This window comes from Amblyraja radiata, chromosome 37 (assembly GCF_010909765.2).
Source record: "Amblyraja radiata isolate CabotCenter1 chromosome 37, sAmbRad1.1.pri, whole genome shotgun sequence".
Classification (NCBI taxonomy): Eukaryota; Metazoa; Chordata; class Chondrichthyes; order Rajiformes; family Rajidae; genus Amblyraja; species Amblyraja radiata.
The window spans coordinates 10,017,282-10,038,317 of NC_045992.1; the positions used below are offsets into that span (position 1 = coordinate 10,017,282).

Sequence of the window (21,036 nt, forward strand, 5' to 3'; positions counted from 1 at the left end):
GCTTTATACTCATGACTGTGTAGCCGGACATAGGGCGAACTCCATCATCAAGTTCGCTGACGACACCACTGTTGTTGGACAAATTACAGATGGCGATGAATCAGAGTATAGAAGTGAGATCGTCGACCCATTGACTAAATGGTGCCAGCACAACAACCTGGCTCTCAACACCAGTAAAACCAAGGAACTGATTGTGGACTTTGGAAGGGGAAGGATGAGGGCCCATAACCCTGTTTATATCAATGGGATAATGGTGGAGAGGGTCAAAACCTTCAAATTCCTGGGTGTGCATATTTATGAAAATCTTTCCTGGACCCAGCACACTGATGTAATCATAAAGAAGGCACATCAGGCTTCTACTTCCTGAGAAGATTACGGAGAGTCAGTATGTCAAGGAGGATTATCTTGAACTTCTACAGGTGCACAGTAGAGAGCATACTGACTGGCTGCATCGTGGCTTGGTTTGGCAACTTGAACATCCAGGAGCGGAAAAGACTGCAAAATGTTGTGACCACTGCCCAGTCCATCACTGGCTCTGACCTCCCCACCATCGAGGGGATCCACCTCAGAAAGGTGGCCAGCATTATCAAAGATCCACACAATCCTGGCCACACACTCATTTTACCATTGCCATCGGGAAGAAGGTACAGGAGCCTGAAAACTGTAACGACCAGGTTCAGGAACAGCTTCTTCCCTACAGCCATCAGGCTATTTAATACAACAGCAAATAAGCTCTGAACTATAACAGACTATTATTATTATGGCACTATATTTGTTTATTTATTGAGTATGTGTGCATGTGTATATATACACACTAAACTTTTTTTCTTCACCCGTTATGTAGTATGTTTATGTATTCTGTTGTGCTGCAGCAAGTAAGAATTTCTTTGTCCCATCTGGGACACATGACAATAAAACACTCTTGATTTTTGACTCTTGACTTAAAGTTGGGATAACTGCAATACTTATTCAATGCTGTCTTTCCAGACAACCTGATAATTGAACAAATAAATACAATCGGTGTTGGGGAAAATGTATAAAAGGGTAACTCTACTGGATTCACATGATACAGGGTACAGTGGGAAAATATTAAATAATTTGCTTCACTCACATTTGCTGAATTATTAACTCACTCATTTCATTAGTAATCCAAAATGGCAAACAGCTCTTGATCCAGAATCAAAGAGCTCTCTCATTTCTTGGTAAAGAGCCCTTGTTACAACGTAATTCAAATCAAAATAAATCACAGGCAACATATGTGTAACAACGTGTTTAGTGTAAAATGACTGATTAATTTATTAACATTTCCTGTCTGCTAAATCTGTGAAATAAAAATAAAAACCCTGGTATTGAGTATTCATGTGGAATCTGGACTAAATCTGGTCCCTTTGAACAGATTAGACTAATGCCTTAAAACCTAACATATGGGAATGTTGATGAAAAACTGGGATTAATCTTGCTGCGAAGGAACTAATCATTGATAGAGTGCTGTGAAAGAAATGACGTGTCTGAGTACATAAAACGCTTGTGATGGTAAAATATTGAATGAATGTGTATCTCTGGGAAAAGGGTGACAAATGAAATATGTTTTGTACAATGTATTCAGATTGGTGAAAGGGAAATTGTGTACAATCCAAAAGAAACCAGTTCCTGGTCTTTAGCCAAAAATTGCACTGCAGAATCTTGTTAATAGGCAATATGATTGCAACCAGTATGTTATTCCAGTTTGTTTACAAATTACATATTTTGTTTCATCAAGTGTTTCACTCATTAAATAATTTATTAAAAACAATAAAACTGGTGTTAGATTAATTGATAGTATTTGTAAACAATTGAAATTCATATGAAATTCATTAAGGAAGTTGACTCAGTTCAGCATTCTCATGGGCATTCGTAAATATAAGCGAATACATAATTGAATTAGAAAATATGCACAGAAAACTGGAGTAACTCAGCGGGTCAGGCAGCATCTCTGGAGAAAAGGAATAGGTGACGTTTTGGGCTGAGACCCTTCTCCAGGTCAGAATTCATTGTTAAGATGATGATTGAAGGGGACTTTATAATTGTAACAGAATTGGGCAAAGTTAGTAAAGATTTATGAAAGGCAAATCAAGGTTGAAAAATATGTTTGAATTTTGAGATTGTAATGAGCAGAGTTGATAGGGACAGTGGATATAATACATTAAGATTTTCAGAAAACCTTCAACAAACTTCTTGATGAGATAATTAAAGAAAATTAGAGCACATGGGATTTGTGGTTACATACTGGTGTAGAGAAATAATTAATGAACAGAATGAAATTAGACAATTTTGGGCTGAGTGAGCTCGTTGTAGTGCAGTGCAATGGGGATTAACTTTGCATCCCAGCAGTTCACATTCTATATCAAGGATGTGGTTGAAGGGACAACGTGGAACATATCAAAGTTTGCTTATGATACAAAGTTGTGCCATGAGAGCAGTGAGAGTTGTGAAGAGAATACAGAGGGACATCCAGGAAATATAGACAGACCAGGAGAAAGGATGAATCAAGGCATGTTGTGCCCTTTCGTGCACTTGAAATATTGATGTCTTTTAAGGCAAATCATCTCTAACAGGAAATATTGAAGACTTGTTAATTCCAAATGATGGTGTATAATTTCATCTATAAATTAGTCAGTGTACTTTGGCTATAAAAGATTGGTAAAATCTTTTTGTCATTTGGGGAATTTGCTTTGAACTGCATGACACTGAGATGTAAATACTCCTGCTGTTTCATGTACAGAGTAAGATAAATGAGTCTTAGATACAGTGTATAAATGGGTTGTAAATACCATTATCACTTAGGTTATACAGAGCCCTCCATAATGTTTGGGACAAAGACCCATCATTTATTTATCTGCCTCTGCACTCCACAATTTGAGATTTGTAATAGAAAAAATCACATGTGGTTAAAATGCACATTGTCAGATTTTAATAAAGACCATTTTTATACATTTTGGGTTCACCATGTGGCAATTACAGCAGTGTTTATGCATTATCCCCCTCATTTAAGGGCACCTTAATGTTTGGGACACAGCAATGTCATGTAAATGAAAGTAGTCATGTTTAGTATTTTGTTGCAGATCTTTGCATGCAATGACTGCTTGAAGTTTGTGATTCACAGACATCACCAGGGTATCTTCTCTGGTGATGCTCTGCCAGGCCATGCTACTACCATCAGCAGTTGTATCATCAATGAAGATAAGTGAGCCAGTACCTTCAGCAGCCATACATGCCCAGGCCACCGACCACCGTGTTTCACATATTAAGTGGTATGCTTTGGATCTTGGGCAGTTCCTTCTCTCCTCTATACCTTGTTCTTTCCATCACTCTGATATGTTAATCTTCGCCTCATCTGTCCACAAGACCTTTTTCCGGAACTATGGTTGCTCTTTTAAGTATTTCTTGGCAAACTGTAACCTGGCCATCCTATTTTTGCGGCTCATTGACAAATCCACACCTGACTCCTGACTCCTGAAGAAGGGTTTCGGCCTGAAACGTTGCATATTTCCTTCGCTCCATAGATGCTGCTTCACCCGCTGAGTTTCTCCAGCATTTTTGTGTACCTGACTCCTGATCTGTCGGACAGGTGTTTGGGGATTTTTCTTTATTATAGAGAGAATTCTTCTGTTATCAGCTGTGGAGGTCTTCCTTTGCCTGCCTGTCCCTTTGCGATTGGTAAGCTCACCAGTGGTCTCTTTCTTCTTATTGATGTTCCAAAGTTCAAAGCATATTGCTTATAGGCCTACTGACTAGAATGGATAAGGTTGTTTGGTCACTTTAGTTTAGTTTAGAGATACAACAAGGAAACAGACCCTTTGGCCCACCGAGTCTGCACCAACCGGCGATCCCTGCACATTAACACTTCCTTACACACATGAGGAACAATTTTTTACATTTATGCCAATTAATCTACAAACCTATACATCCTTGAAGTGTGGGAGGGAACCAAAGATCTGGAAAGGTCCATGCAAGTCACGGGGAGAACATACAAACTCTGTACAGACAGCATCCATGGTCAGGATCGAACCTGGGTCCCTGTCACTGTAACATTGTACCTCTACCTCTATACCACTATGCTGCCATTGATGGGTCTTAAAATGTTTTGGATACACTTGTACAAAAGTATATTTAATTTAGTTATTTGATCTACTTCTGATGCACTTCTAAAAGAAGTCAGGTGAGCCCCACCACCTCTGGAATATGGAGTCTATATCTAATTGGAATCTTTCAATGGAGGACTTTTAACTCCCTGGAATCAGAGGGTTAACCAATTTGCAATTATAGTGGGCATACAATTCGGTTAGATAAAAGTCATCTCTATAGCTGATTTGCTTAGTTGGTATTCTAATTAAGTCACGAAAATCCATTTAATTAAGGTAGTGAATATGTCCATATTGTATCCCTTGAGGATAGTCAGCCATCCAGAGAAATCACGAGGAAGGATTGATGACGTGACATCATTAGCGTATTGTGCTGCTTTATTAGGACTGTATATTCGTACATTGGTGCACAAAATGAGAAAGATTCAGTAAGCAGAGTGTAATGTCATATTTGTCATAATTTAAAGAACCAAGGTTAATCAAGCACAGATTAATAAGCGTTGACTGCAGTAAAATGTTAAAAATACATTAAAATAGTGACATTTAAGAGTGCATCAAAACACACAATGATGTTGACGTGTGAAATTTCTATTAACCAAAACATATTTCTTATGCTTCTTCTCTCTATGTCCTGTCAAACATATTCGTTATTGAGATGATGTTAAGTATCATACTCGTTGTGTCGAGTAGAAGGCATCGCTAGGCAATGTTTAAACAGTTCAGCGACATGTAACGTTGAGTACGATAAGATAAAAAATGTGCAATGGTTCAGTTAATTCACTTTCTGAAGGTAGACAATTCTCAAAGTAAAAGTTCTGTACAAAAAGAAAAATCAAAGGACATCTTATAAATCATTTTTTACTTGGTGGCGTCATTGGGTCCGTGAACTGCATAAAAAAGGATTTTGATTTAAATTGTACCTTTCAAGAGATTGTGACACATTTTATGGTTGCTGGAAGTCTGTTTCACACAGCAAGATCTCTCAACTGGTCATGTGATACTCTTTTAGCGATATTGATGGAGAGCATTAAAAAAAATTGAGCTACAAGAGCCCAAAGTGCTTGCTTATCATCAAATCTGAAATGTAGTCCTGGGTTTGCAGCAGCTCCTTGGTTCTGTAAAAGTGTACCAGTATTCATCTTTGTACTCATGTCTTTGAAGTTTATTATCTAAATGGTGACCGACTAGGAAAAGGGGAGATGCAGCGAGACCTGGGTGTCATGGTACACCAGTCATTGAAAGTGGGCATGCAGGTGCAGCAGGCAGTGAAGAAAGCGAATGGTATGTTAGCTTTCATAGCAAAAGGATTTGAGTACAGGAGCAGGGAGGTTCTACTGCAGTTGTACAGGGTCTTGGTGAGACCACACCTGGAGTATTGCGTACAGTTTTGGCCTCCAAATCTGAGGAAGGACATTATTGCCATAGAGGGAGTGCAGAGAAGGTTCACCAGACTGATTCCTGGGATGTCAGGACTGTCTTATGAAGAAAGACTGGATAGACTTGGTTTATACTCTCTAGAATTTAGGAGATTGAGAGGGGATCTTATAGAAACTTACAAAATTCTTAAGGGGTTGGACAGGCTAGATGCAGGAAGATTGCTCCCGATGTTGGGGAAGTCCAGGACAAGGGGTCACAGCTTAAGGATAAGGGGGAAATCCTTTAAAACCGAGATGAGAAGAACTTTTTTCACACAGAGAGTGGTGAATCTCTGGAACTCCCTGCCACAGAGGGTAGTCGAGGCCAGTTCATTGGCTAAGAGGGAGTTAGATGTGGCCCTTGTGGCTAAGGGGATCAGAGGGTATGGAGAGAAGGCAGGTACGGGATACTGAGTTGGATGATCAGCCATGATCATATTGAATGGCGGTGCAGGCTCGAAGGGCCGAATGGCCTACTCCTGCACCTAATTTCTATGTTTCTATGTCTATGTTTCTAATTGTATCTTGAACACATAACCATTTAAAGGGGCTGTCCCATTTGGGCGACCTAATTGGCGAGTTTAGAAGAGTTTGAAAAAATGACATGTTGAAGACCTCCTTCGACTATGTACAAGACCTCCCTCGACTACGTTGAAGACCAGCTTCGACTAGGTACGACTAGTTACGACTAACTTTGGGAAAATTGGACACCGAATAGTGGAGAGTGAAGATGACCTCCTTCGATCTCCTTCAACCTCCCTTCGACTATGATGAAGACTATCTATGACTACCTTCGACATCCTTCGACTACACTCGATTATTTACGACTAACATGGCGACCTACTAAACCTACGAGTAAAAAAAGTATAGATTTTTTCCATGGCGACCTTATTTCACTCATGGGCATTTTTTAACATATTGCAAAAAACGCCGCGACCTAGTTGAGGCCTCGAGTACGCGGAGACCACTCTCGAGCACGAAGGAGAGTTACGAAGACCTACGACATCGTGTCAACCATGCTGCGAGTATGAATCGAGGACAAACTCGCCGGAACTCGCGGATTAGGTCGCCCAAATGGGACAGGCACTTAACTTGGGCAATTTTCCACTGAGGCAGTACAAACTATTTGTGGTCTCAGACAGATTTTGAAATTATTACAAAGTGTCCTCGCAAACCTCTTTCCCCTTGCTCCTTCACCCTCAATGCCAATAGCATGCAAGGAACAAGGCAGAAGTTGAAACCAACTATTTATTTACTGCTACTGGTAAATAGCTTCACAAATCAGCTATAGTTAAGATTTGGGGAACTCCAGTGTCTGAACTTGTGTCTACAATTAACGTCCCCCTATTCCTCATGCCTTCTCATTTTATGTGGCCCACCTTTATTCTTGATCCACCTGGCTGATTACTGATTTTCACACCATCAGCCTATTCCACCTGACATTTTCTGAGGTTGTAAGAGCTGCTGAATTAGTCAACTTCTCTTATGTTTAGCTACGATGAAAGCTATACCACTGAAAGGCATGAGTTTTTTTTGTCTCACTTTAGAACTGTGGTTGACCTAAAGTCAATTTCTAGCATATCCTGCCTTAATTCTTTGTGTTTTTGGTTTGCTTATTATGGGTCAGGCAAGCTATTTCAATTTTGTGTTGACATTAATATGTTGCATTACATGAATTTTAATCTGTTAAGTTTGCATTGCCAATGGAAAAGGTCAAAGCATAAAAGGAAAATACAGATAAATAATTATTGAGCTGAAGTACAACCTATTTTTTTGTCACAGATGCTGTTTGATCTGCATATTTCCAGGATTTATGTTTTATAGTTTTGTTTAGTTTAGTTAGAGATACAGCACGGAAACATGCCCTTCGGTCCACCAGGTCCTCGCCTACCAGCGATCCCCGCACATTGCCACTATCCTACACCCACTAGGGACAATTTTTACATTTCTCAAGCCAATTAACCTACAAACCTGTAAGTCTTTGGAATGTGGGAAGAAACCTAAGATCTCGGAGAAAACTCACACAGGTCATGGAGAGAACGTACAAACTCCGTACACGCAGCACCCATAATCGGGATCGAACCCGGGTCTCCGGCTCTGCATTTGCTGTAAGGCAGCAACTCTACCGCTACGCCACCGTGACTTGCCTTATAGCAACCTATTTTGTGTTGATTTTGATTCACTTTGATGATTTAACCCGTCTCCAATGGTCAGAAGTTTTAGATATACATAATTTCTTCGGCAATTAAACTCTGATTAACTTTTGGAAGTAACTATTTGGACCTCTTTCTCAAAGGAGGCATTTCAGCAGTTACATTAAAGACGCAAAGTTAAATAGAACGTTAATCTGGAATATGATCTGAATATACCGAGGAGTGATGCTATAGCAAATCAGCCAGTCAGTAAAACTAATTAGAAGATGGAATGCATCTCAGATTTTAACCTGCTCATTGCAAATTAACCAACTTTGTTCAAATAAATAATCTTATAATGATCACTCACAGCTGTTTAAACATTCTTTAAACAGTTAGTGATTGCAGGAAAATGGTAAATGAAAATTGTTTAAGAAAAATGATTTTTGATTAAAAATATTAAAGATATGTGAGGACGATTGCTGGATGGAAAGACTACTCATTTTCCAACTACATCTGTTATTTTGTAGACTGACTTCTTTTTCTGATGTTGTTCTAGTAGATTGATGGCCTAGGCAGCCACATTGATTGTTATATGCATGGAAACAAGTTACTAATCTGATTCTTGTAATAAGAAGGAACTGCAGATGCTGGTTTATACAAATGAGCTGGAATAATTCAATGGGTCAGGCAGCATCTCTGGAGAAAATGGATAGGTAATGTTTTGGGTTAGACCCTTCTTCGTCATGACCCGAAACATCACCTATTCATTGTCTCCAGGGATGGTGCCTGACCCTCTGAGTTACTCCAGCACTTTGTGCCCTTTTTTGTAACCCAGCATCTGCAGTTCCTTATTTCTAATTATAAAAGAAAGTCCTTTGTTCTTTTGAATATAATGGTCTTAACCTAGTCTTGCAAGTTGGCTAACGTTGATGGTCAGGGCATCAAAGTGACCATGGTAAGTTGCTGTGCTAAATCTTGCAAGTGATGGTGGTGTCTATGAATTGTTGCTTGTGGCAGCAATTATTACATTAGATGAGGAGTGAATACCAAACTTAAGAAATTGATTTTTATCACTAATTCTGACCTTATGACAAATAGAAGAGTCCTGAATCCAATGTCATTATGCTAGGAAATTGTCCTGAGGAACCTACAGATATGTCTTGTTGCAGACATGATTGATCTCCACCTTCCAGCCAGCAGAAATATCCCCCCATTGGCGTTTATTCACTAGACTTACTTGACTTAATTTAGCTAATTTGTTTGAGAATATAGGCTGATCACTGAGAGTATATTGAAGAATACAAACTATTTATTGTGTTGTGCTTTGCAATACACTTTAAATATTTTTTAGCTTGTTTCTGACTCAAAGTCTAGTTATAATTCCAGTGAGGTAGAGATTGTAATTACTGAGTGCAGATATTTGAACATTCAAACATGAGTAAATGAGAATGTCATCAGGCCCATCACAAATCATATTGTTTGCTATAACATCACAGATTATTCTCTCGGTTAATGGTAATGCAAGTTTACGGGAATTATGTAAAAAAAAATCGAATCAGTTTTACGAAATGATGAGGGTAATATTAGTTATAACTAAGAATCCGACTAGAATTTGCACATGTTTAATGATTATAATTGTTAAATTCCTTGTCTATTTAGTTATGACGTGATATCACTTTATAAATGTATTGCTTAAGATATTCTGGGACCTGTTGAAGATTTATGGATGTGGTAATGCTGATGACATTCAAACTTTATTTACAAATACCTCCAGAAGGCAATACTCAGAGTCAGTTGCTGATACTGTTTTATCATGTTGATGTTTAATGGGAGCGTTATGCCCCTGTCCCACTTAGGAAACCTGAACGGAAACCTCTGGAGACTTTGCGCCCCACCCAAGGTTTCCGTGCGGTTCCCGGAGGTTGCAGGTGGTTGCCGGAGGTTGCAGGTAGTTGAAGCAGGTAGGGAGACTGACAAAAACCTCCGAGAACCGCATGGAAACCTTGGGTGGCGCGCAAAGTCTCCAGAGGTTTCCGTTCAAGTTTCCGAAGTGCGACAGGGGCATTAGGAAACGGTCAACGACTTGAAGTTTGTGCCTTTTCCCTACTGATGAAATTTTCCAGCATCTTGGAATAGATTTTGCATGCATCACAATAGAAAAAAAAACTGCAGTAAGCTGAACTGAAAGGCCACTGTATCGATGAATCAACCATGTTGCAGAGTTTATTAACAAAACACTTTAAAGCAGGAGACTGCCTGCAATGTCTTGACATTGAATTATCATTCCCTTCTGGTTTTAGAGCCAGGATACATTATTTTTTTTCTGTGGGAATTTAAAACTTGACGACATTGCGATTAGTTTAACTGATTTCTTTAAATTATTGTTTCAGTAAACACAAATAGGTGGTGTAATTAAACACAACTCTCGAGGACTCTTCACCCAGCAGTTAATGAGCTTGGAGCAGTCTGTAGCTTGTTATATTTAGGAAACCAGTCAGAAATGCTAATTTAGGAGGAGCTTCAGCTCTACAATGAAGGGAGAGGATAGTAGTTGAACATCCCCACAGTATGATAGAGCCACATTTCATGGCCAGAAGCACTCACCAAGCTTCTGAGTGAGGTTTGGACAGCTAATCTCAATGAAGACACACGCTTTAATCATGTTATTGTAAAAAAATGTGATTTAAAACATTTCTTCTCAACCTGTGGGCTGGTAGATGAAAGAAACAATGATAGACATAAAATGCTTTGAATTATGTTTCCAGTGATTTGATTGGGCTGATTATCCCCCTTGCTAATAAATGAGTATATGGCTAAATTATAGTGAATAAACTGGAACAAATCTGTATTGACTGTGAATACATTCATGCATTGGATTATCTTTAGCAAGGAATTTGTATAGAATGATTTGAATAAAAAAGTTGAAAGAATTATCCCTTCATTCTACGTGAGATATAAGCTGAAATGTAATATACTTTAACAAGGGGATGCCTATGGATGAAGTGGAACGTTATGCTAATGTTGGCTTTGGAGATGAACTGATCTGAGTTTTTAAGGCCATTACCAACTATCCCCCTGAAGGAAATGACCACCTCATCTCATTTCTCAATTAGTTTATTCTCAATACAGCTGTTACAATAGTTTTCTGCGGAATAGGTACTGCTTGTAAATCTCTAGCTTTCATTCTGGGAAGAAGGTAATTTAATGAAGCTTAGAAAAAGCAGCCCAAATTAACGGGCTCTTTTTGCTCAGCTATTTGTGATTTGTTGGGATGTAATATTTGAAATGTGAGAAGTCGTAACTGGCGGAATAGATAAGGGATGTGGTGTATTGCATTTTCAGAGGGTATTTAATAAAATCCCACTTAAAAGATTATTTTGCAGAATTAAAGCACATAATAATCGGAGTAATATACTGGCAAGGATTGAGGATTGAGGATTGGTTGACAGAATGGGGCTTTTTCAGGGTGGCAGATAGTGACTAGATGAGTACTGTAGGAATTTGTGCTGCGGATTCAGCTAATCACAATATTTGGATGGGGGATATATATGAATGTAGGATTTCAAAGTTTTCTGAAAACATGAAAATGGTGGCAAAGAGGCTTTAGGTGATTGAAACATATTGAGTGAGTAGATAAGTATTAGGCTGATGTAGTATGATGAGGATAAATGCGAAGTTATCCACTTTGGTAACAAAACAGAACACCTGAGCATAACCTAACTGGTGAAGAGATGGAGAAATAGGATCTATGTGTCCTTTACAGTACCATTGAAAACAAATATGCAAGCAGTGCAAGCAGTTGAGGTAAATAGTATGTTAGACGATAGTATATTGCAAACGGTTTTGAATCCAGGAGCAGGAATGTCTTACTGCATTTTACAGTGTCTTGGTGAGACCACAGCGGAGTATTCTGACTAGTTTGAGTCTCCTCATCTTTGAAAGGCAATAAAGGTTCACCAGACTGATTCCTGAGATGTTAGGACAGTCCTACAAGGAGAGATCGGTTTGACTAGATGGGAGGAAGTTGTTTTCCTTCATTGGAGTGCCTAAAAACAAGGAATAGCACACTCTGTATATGAAGTATGAAATTTAAGACTGAGATGAAATGAAATATCTTCACGGAGTTTGGTGAACCAGTGGAATTCTCCATTGCAGAATACCATGGAGGTCAAGTTGCTGAGCATTTTTAAGGAGATAGAAAAATTATTTTCTTTATAAACTGTAAGGAACAGAAAATCAATTAATAGCATTGAAATGAACTTCCATTAGAAAACAACTCGCATTTCTTCCAGAAGTAGCCTGGTGGTGTAGCTGATAGAGCTGCTGTCTAACATCGCCAAAGACCTGCGTTTGATCCTGACCTTGGTGCTGTCAGTGTGGAGTTTGATTTAACCCTGACAGATTAACCAGGCAGCCTTCCTGAGAGCTGGGAAACTTGAACAATACCATAATTTCATACTTACTTTCCCTGTGCAGCAAGAAGCAGAAGATTGAATTTCTATCTTAAACTGATGTCATTATGGGAAAGCATGTCCCGAACCACCACCCAATCTCTGTGCAAAACAACAATCTTACTCTGCACAATCACCTTTAAACTTTCCCCCTCAGACTTTAAAGCTATGTCTTCTAGTCTTTGACATTTCCACATTTGGAAAAGGTTCTGATTGTCAACCCTGCCTATGCCTCTCATAATTTTATAAACTTTGATCAGGTCAAAAAACCAATCCAAATCTGTCCAATCTCTCTTTATAGCCAATACCCTCTCATCCGGGCAACATTCTGGTAAATTCATCACTCGCACACTTCTTCCATCGGATCCTCTTTCACCCTCCAATCTACTGTTCACCTCTTCTCTCCTGTCCCTCTATTGTTCCCATTGGCCACCTTACGTAATTCCACTCTTTACCTTCTGTTCCTATTGATTCCAGATCTGCTAATTGTTTTACACCACTTAATACTTCCCAGCCTCCATTGCTATCTCAATTCCTCTTGCCCCAACTAGTATTATGTCCGAGTTTATTGTCATTTTAAGATAGAAACATCAAGCGAACATAATCTATTTTCAGATATTAATGAACCTGTAGCTACTACTTCTAGCATTCTGAGGTTTCACATTTTATATGCTTGCACATATGGTGATTTGCTTGAAGGATATTTCTTGAGAAACTCGGCGACATAAATGAGCATTCCATTTGATGAAATGAATAAAAGTACAAAGTTCTCAGAAGAATATATTTTATATTTAATATCTTTAAAGTTAAAGCTTTTATTCAAATACTCATAATGTTTTGGAGTGACCTTTTTTAGAGAGTTTTTCCATCCTGCTGTTCACATTGATGGCTCCATAAATCATTCTAATGCACGACCCTCCTTATAAAGCTACCTTCCCACTGTGAAGCACACAGCAGAGATTTATCACTGCCCTCTGCTTACAATTCACTTAGCTCAGCTGAAGGAGAATTTGAGTTTAAGCCGTGCATTTCTGCTACATGATAAATGATGAGTCTACAGAGGTACTATTGGCATTGATACTATGTGCTTCACCTGTCATAATACCAATCATGGGTTGTAGTGATCTGTGGCAAGGGGCAAAATGATCTCGTTATCAATCAGTGGCTACAAAAGATGTCTGGCATGAGTTTCTCTGCTTCTGCTTTAGTGATATCAGTTATCAGTCTTGTACCTACCTTGTACCTACCTTAGAATAGAGCAGAACTTACCACTAAAGTACTGTACAATTGTTGGCAAGGAGTTTTCTGCTTGGATTTCCTGGTCTACACATTGGAAGGCAGCCTGTAATAGACCAGCAATGGTGAATCCCATCACAGATTAACAAACCATCCAAGAATATCACCTTTTGGGATATCAAGTCTTTGGGAAAACAATGTTTATGTTCATAGAACATCTTCCTCGGATCAAGTCCATGTGTAGAACCAGCTTAGTGTCATTGAAAGTGTTAGTATAAATGACCAAAGCAATGAAAACATCCATTCTGTTCCATGAAAGTAATGTTGAATACAGTGACAAGTTCAGAATCCACTTAATTATTAGTATATTATACAGCCAAGTCCATTTGTTGTTTAACTGGAGTAACTGGCCTGGATGTACTGTTCTCGGAGAACTTCAGGTCAGTCATGCTGAAATTGTACAGAAATAAGGAAATATTTCCATTCTCATTCTTATTGCCCAAATATTGATTCTGGAAAATAACACACCACAATATGTGAACCTAGCTTCAAGTTTCTCCAGTTTATTATTTCATTTTCCTTCCTTGCTCTACTTCAACCAGAAATTGCAAGATGAAAGTTATCCATTGGATCTAATTTAGTGCATTATCTAATTTGTCATTATTGAAGGTTTGTAGACTGGTAGAGCTAATAGCAAGTAACATTGAATTGAAATAGCAATGGCCAAGACAAGGTGACGTGGATAAACATCTTTTTAAGACTGCAATGAAAAGCATCAGAAATGGAGTGATCTCAGCTCTTTGAGCATCTTCCACCATTTAAAGATGTCGTGGTGGATCTGTGCGCTGACTCCATCGTGCTAACTTGGCTCCATATTCCTTCCAACCTTTGGCTGTCAAGAATGTACTGGCATTGGATTTAAAGTTATTAGCTGAGCCAGAATCTACAGCAGTTATTTGTGTGCAAAGGTAGTTTCAAACTGTCTTCTAACTGGCACTGAACAGATTTTTTTAAACAAATCTGGTCATCTCTGCTTGGGACTAAATTCAATTGTGTGCATGTATTGATATATAGATCTGTGATGCACAGGTAGATAATAAACTCATGGTCTGATTAACATGGTGTTGTTTAATCACAGCATGTTCTACCATTACATTTAGTTTAGCGATATAGCGCAGAAACAGACCCTTCGGCCCACCGAGTCCGTGCCGACCACTGATCTCCGTACTCTATTACCATCTGACACGATAGGGACAATTTATAATTTTACCAAACCAATTAACCTACAAACCCGTACGTCTTTATAGTGTGGAAGGAAACCAGAGATCCTGGAGAGTCATGGGGAGAATGTACAAATTCTGTATAGACAGCACCTGTGGTCAGGATAGTACCCGGGTCTCTGGCGCTGTAAGGCAGTAACTCTACCGCTGTGCCACTGTGCTTAAGTAGTATTAAACTTGTGGCTCTACATTGGCTGCAATAACCTTTTATAACATTTTTGTCAGCAGAGAAGATGAATAGATCATGTTAAGGTTTTAGCTCATGAATACAAATAAAGAATCACAAAACCTTATCCAACTTTGATATATTGTTTTTGTCACATTCAGCACTCTGCATTTTAGGATAATATTGTTATTGTATTCTCTTGCTGAACAGTTATTAGCTATGAGTCATTATCAGAGTATATGACTCACTTCAGTAATAATAAGCTAAGTGTAGGTCTTGAAATATTTTAGAAAGTGGCAACCATGTAATCCCGTGCTGCCTGGTCCCTGGTCAGATAGTCGGCGACTGAACCGTCTCCCCCACCTGGTTTGCCAGGTGAGGAGGGGGCTGTGGACCACCAGCAGGACCAAAAACAAAACCTGTCAAGGGGCGAATGAGCTCCTAGCGAGCCAACGGCCATCCACACTTCAGTAGTTTGCGATCACTGTCGTGCACCGTAAGGCACCGTGCCTGTTGATGTTTTCAAACGATGATGATGATGATGATGCAACAATCTTTAACACCAATCAATATAATAAGGCATCTTCGCATAATTTAAATAAACAGCGTATTTATTTTCTTAAAGGCAGAGTCATTGATTTGCACAGCACTGAAATGTGCCTTTTGGCCCACCATGTTCATGCCTGCCTTTATACCTATCCATTCTAGTACCATATGCCCATCGTAGATTAGTTTCCTTCTACGCCTTACCTATTTAAGTGAGAGTCTATGTCACTGAGTGATTGTAACTGAATGATTGTATCTGAATCCACCGCCACAACTGACAGTGAGATTGAGATATCATCTGCTCTCAGGTTTTGAAAAGGCCTTTCCCCTCAAATGTTCTTTCTCTCACCATAACCTATGCTATCTTGTTTTTGATTCTCTTAACACGGGGAAAAGATTCTGACCATCTACCCTATCTATGGTTATTTAATTTTGCACACCACTGGTCATCCCAAAGCTTCCTTTGCGCCAAGGAAAACAAGCCCAGCCTAGCCAATTTTTTCCTATAACTAAAGTTCTCCAATCCATACAGCATCCTGCCGAATCACCTCTGCATCCTCCCCTGTGCAAGAACATCCAAGAACAGAACTGCACATAGCATTGCAAGTGCGGTCAAACCAGTGTTTTGTAAAGCTGCAACCTAACACCCCAACATTTATATTCTGTGCCCCAATCTATGAAGGTGTGCATGGCACATGCCTTCTTTTACTCCCATCTCTATCTGTGGACCACTTTCAGAGAACTATAGATTCGAACTTCAAAATAATTGGTCATGGTAGGGTTACTCCACAATGTAGTTATTGAACATAAATGCCTTAGTGTTTGAGATTTATAATGAGAAATTATATATTATATAATATATATAATTATAATTATATAATATAAATATTGCTAAACCACTCTTCATCACTTTCATGATATTGGTCAAGCTGCAGTAATTTCTGGGCAAATGAGAAAATAATCTCCTTCTATTGAAGAATAATATATCTAATTTCAGAAAAAAAACCTGAGCTTACCTAGTTATGAAGCAGGATTTCTGATCTGCTCACTGCATATATTTGGAAAATTAAAGGATAAACTGCATTCCCTTAAAATAAATTTCTGGACGAGGGCTGCCTTGCCTGGTAACAGCTAGAGCATGCTACTGTGAGAGGGGCAATGCTGAGGAGATATGCTTTTTAGAAGGGTGGAACTGGGGAATATTATACTGAGAAAAGCTGAAATAGGGTAAATTATCTAATGCGCTGTTGTATCAGAACGGTGTACAGAGGCATGTTAGAGGGGCAGTGCTTGGGTGTGGTGGTGAGGAACTGTTGCATTGTTATGTTCGCCATTTTTCTAATAAGGCATTGAAGTAAGACTGTGTTCATGTGCTTGCATTGCAGTGAAATAAAAATCCCTCTGCACTTGTAAACGAGTGTGAGAGTTAGCATTCTCCTGAAATCCATATTTAATCACGTCATCTAAACAGATGATTTGATCACCACTATTTTTGAACTTTCTTTCTAAATTACAGCAGTAACTATATTTCACAAGTACTTTATAGCATGGCCTGGCTTTACAGTCATTATTCTTTCATGTTATTTCTGTAATTGTGAATGCCTAATATGAATTTTGTTGGCCATGACATCCTGTAGTCTTAAATCAAGCAAAGCAATTGCACGGATAAATAATTCAAGGAAATCGCTGTATCACTGTATCCAAATTTATTAGCTTTAACAGTCATAATCATCATGTAAATGCTTAAATCCATAACAGTTCCATGCCCAGTATGCTGGCAGCTTTTGAATAAAGTGCAAGCAATAAGCACTAAACTCTTCCTTTTAGTATTTGAACCACTTGTGTAAATTGAAATCGTTAAGCGATGTAAATTGCATTGAAACAATTATCACCCTCTCTGAGTCGATGAATCTTTTTATGATTTGATATCCCACATATAACACATATACAAAATGTAATTCAAGCAAATTGACAAATAATAATTGCTAGTTTTAAGTGTGCTTGTACACAAGTTGTTGAGGAAGGATATGTTCTGAGCCCCTTACTATACTCAAACGATTTTCTGGCCAAATTCTGTTCAAACTCCGTTTTCAAGTTTGCAGGTGACACCACCGTAGTGGGCCAGATGCCAAAAAATGACAAGACAGTGTACAGAAAGGAGACAGCGTGCTTAGTAACATTGTATCTAGATAACAATCTTTCTCTCACTGTCAGCAAGATGAAGGAGCTGGTCGCTCACTTCAGGAAACCAGGTGGTGTACATGCCCCCAGTTGGCAACATTGATGAGTGAGTGGAGATGGTGAAGAGCTTCAGGATCCTGGGTGGAAATGTCACCAATAATTTGTCCTGGACCACATTGAAGCTATGACCAATAAAGTACACCAATGCCTCTACTTCCTCAGAAGTTTAAGGTAGCTTGGCATCTCCAAAAACCCTCACAAAATTTCCACAGATGCACCTTAAACGGCATACCATTGGATGCACTACAACTTGCTTTTGCAACAATTCTATTCAAGAATGGAAAATATATTAGAGAGTTGAGTATGTAGCTAAGTCCATCATTCAAACTAGCCTTCCTTCATTGCTTCCAGCTATAACTTTATGTTGCCACGGGAAAGCAGCCAACATAAGCAATGATCATTTACACCCTGGTTAATCCTTCTTATCTTTTCTCCCAGCAATTGAATTCATACTCTTTAAAGGTGGCACCAATATCTGCTCTGCATTTGGATTCAGAGACTTTAGTCGGACTTTGTTTCACAGGGGAAGACTGCAGTAGTTGACGGCAAGTAGGTCTATTCCTCGAACTGTGATCTAGTGTTGACATGATTCTTCGATCTTGTGTTGACACTTAATGCTGAATCACATGTGGCCCATTCAGACATGATTTTGTTGATTTGGCCCTTACAGCTGAATCTGATAGTCAATTTGTCATATTGTGTCAGAAAAACATTTTGATGTCCCCATCGTCAACGTAGTTTGAGATGAATCTTGAGAAAGAACCAAAAGTAATGGATTTTAATGATGTTTAAAAAAAACAATGGAAATTATTGTTATTTTCACCATCATAACATCAGGAAATGAAATTATTCTTTTTTTGTTTGTTTTCTTTTTAGTATTTTATTAGGGATAGTTTTTGTTCATTTTCATGAAAAAATGAGAGAAAAGAAAAGATGGCAAAAATACAGCAATATATTCAGGTGACAGCTATTTGTGTTGTACACAATGCTTGTGTTACTGCAAATCTGGTGATATGTGCCTTTTGTTAATTGAAGTGTGCAATTTAAAATGTGAAATTGAGTCATGTGCTGAAGCAGCAAGCTAAAATGATCATTAGTTCATACGCAAATGTAGTAAAACAATAGGGGTCCGTCACTTCATTAGACTGTTTTAAAATACGGATTCTACAATGGTGCAGCAGTATGGTTTGCATTCAGCAACATAAAACAATTATCTTTGTGGATTTTGAAACAAAGCAGATGAGATCTTACTTGCTAATGGAGCAATAGAAATTTCAGACGACTGAACAAATTAAAGAGAGATGGCGTGAAATCTACCTTTGGTAACGTTTTAAGAGTGCCTGAATTAATTGTGCAAAAGGAGAATTAACAAGTGAAGGTATATATACACCTGTCAGCTTTTGTGGCAGGCATATTGTTTTTTTTTATTTGCGCGAATGTATGTTGTTTGCAGATTGCTCAAAGGTTTTTATTTTTATTATAAATATTTTAAGGAAAGCCTTGTCCTCAAAGCATTGATGATGGTACCCCCACGGTGTTGTAAATAAAATAATTTCATGATTCCAACTAAATGATAAGCGTGGATATGATATATCAGCCAATCAGTAGGATATACAGTGCCTTCCATAATGTTTGGGACAAAGACCCACCATTTATTTATTTACCGCTGTACTCCACAATTTGAGATTTGTAATAGAAAAAATCACATGTGGTTAAAGTGCACATTTTCAGATTTTAATAAAGGCCATTTTTATACATTTTGGTTTCACCATGTAGAAATTACAGCTGTGTTTATATATTTCAGGGCACCATAATATTTGGGACACAGCAATTTCATATAAATGAAAGTAGTCATATTTAGTATTTTGTTGCATGTCCTTTGCATGCAATGACAGCTTGAAGTCTGCGATTCATGGACATCACCAGTTGCTGGGTGTCTTTTCTGGTCATGCTCTGCCAGGCCTGTATTTCAGACATCATTAGGTTTTGCTTGTTTTGGGGGCTAGTCCCCTTCAGTTTTCTCTTCAGCATATAAAAGGCATGCTCAATTGAGTTCAGATCGGGTGATTCACTTGGCCACTCAAGGATTGACCATTTTTTAGCTTTGAAAAACTCCTTTGTTGCTTTAGCAGTATGTTTGGGATCATTGTCTTGCTGTAGAATGAACTGCCGGCCAATGGGTTTTGAGGCATTTGTTTGAACTTAAGCAGATAGGATGTGTCTATACACTTCAAAATTCATTATGCTCCTACCATCAGCAGTTGTATCATCAATGAAGGTAAGTGAGCCAGGACCTTCAGCAGCCAATCATGCCTAGGCCATAACACCCCCGCCACCGTGTTTCACAGATGAGGTGGTATACTTTGGATCTTGGGCAGTTCCTTCTCTCATCCATACTTTGCTCTTGCCATCACTCTGATATAAGTTATTTTTTGTCTCATCTGTCCACAAGACTTTTTCCCAGAACTGTGGTTGCTCTTTTAAGTACTTCTTGGCAAACTCAAACCCGGCCATCCTATCGTTGCGGCTAACCAGTGGTTTGCATCTTGCAGTGTAGCCTCTGTATTTCTGTTCATGGAGTCTTCTGCAGACAGTGGTCATAGCAAATCCCCACATGACTCCTGAACAGTTTTCTGATCTGTCGGACACGTGTTTGGAGATTTTTCTTTATTATAGAGAGAATTCTTCTGTCATCAGCTGTATAGGTCTTCCTTGGCCTGCCAGTCACTTTGCGATTAGTAAGCTCACCAGTGCTCTCTTTCTTCTTAATCATGTTCCCAACAGTTGATTTTGGTAGGCCTAAAGTTTGGCTGATGTCTCTAACAGTTTTATTCTTGTTTCTCAGTCTCATAATGGCTTCTTTGACTTTCATTGGCACAACTTTGGTCCTCATGTTGATAAACAACAATTAAAGTTTCCAAAGGTGATGGAAACACTGGAGGAAAGACGAGGTGCTGAGAGCTCTCTTATACCTGCATTAAGCAGGCGATTAAACATACCTGAGCAATTACAAATGCCTGTGAAGCTATGTGTCCCAAACATTACGGCACCCTGACTAAAGATTGCACTGGTTAAGCTTGTCTTCGCTGAAGTTTAGAAGAGCAGAAATTCTTTTTCTCATTTTATATTGCCAACAAGATGTGATGTGGATATGAGAATTCTAGCCAATAATGTGGTTCATTGAAGGGCATTCTTTGTTTCAAGCCTTCATAACAATATGTTTGAATTGATCAAGATTCTGGCATCATACTTACACCTCTGCAATGTCACCTTTCTTGGTTCTCGAGAAAGATATAGCATTGAAGCAATTCAGAGGAACGCTTAACTGATAACTGAAATAAGTAAATGTTTCAGTGTGTAATAAGTGTCAATTTACTGGGAGATTGTTCTCAGTGAATAGAATAAACACATGTCTTTTCAAGTCTACTGCAATTGTCGAGATAGT

At 38.7% G+C, this 21,036-nt stretch overlaps 1 protein-coding gene and 1 long non-coding RNA gene across 4 annotated transcripts in view; both read left to right on the forward strand.

Annotated features, from left to right (window-relative positions):
- ccser2 (coiled-coil serine rich protein 2) overlaps positions 1 to 21,036 on the forward strand; it is a 350,893-nt gene that overhangs the window by 179,462 nt on the left and 150,395 nt on the right. The window lies entirely within an intron of this gene.
- On the forward strand, positions 3,590 to 20,420 carry LOC116966457. The gene is made up of 3 exons (XR_004410026.1): positions 3,590 to 3,739; positions 12,200 to 12,202; positions 20,376 to 20,420. It is a non-coding gene; the product is annotated as an uncharacterized LOC116966457 (long non-coding RNA).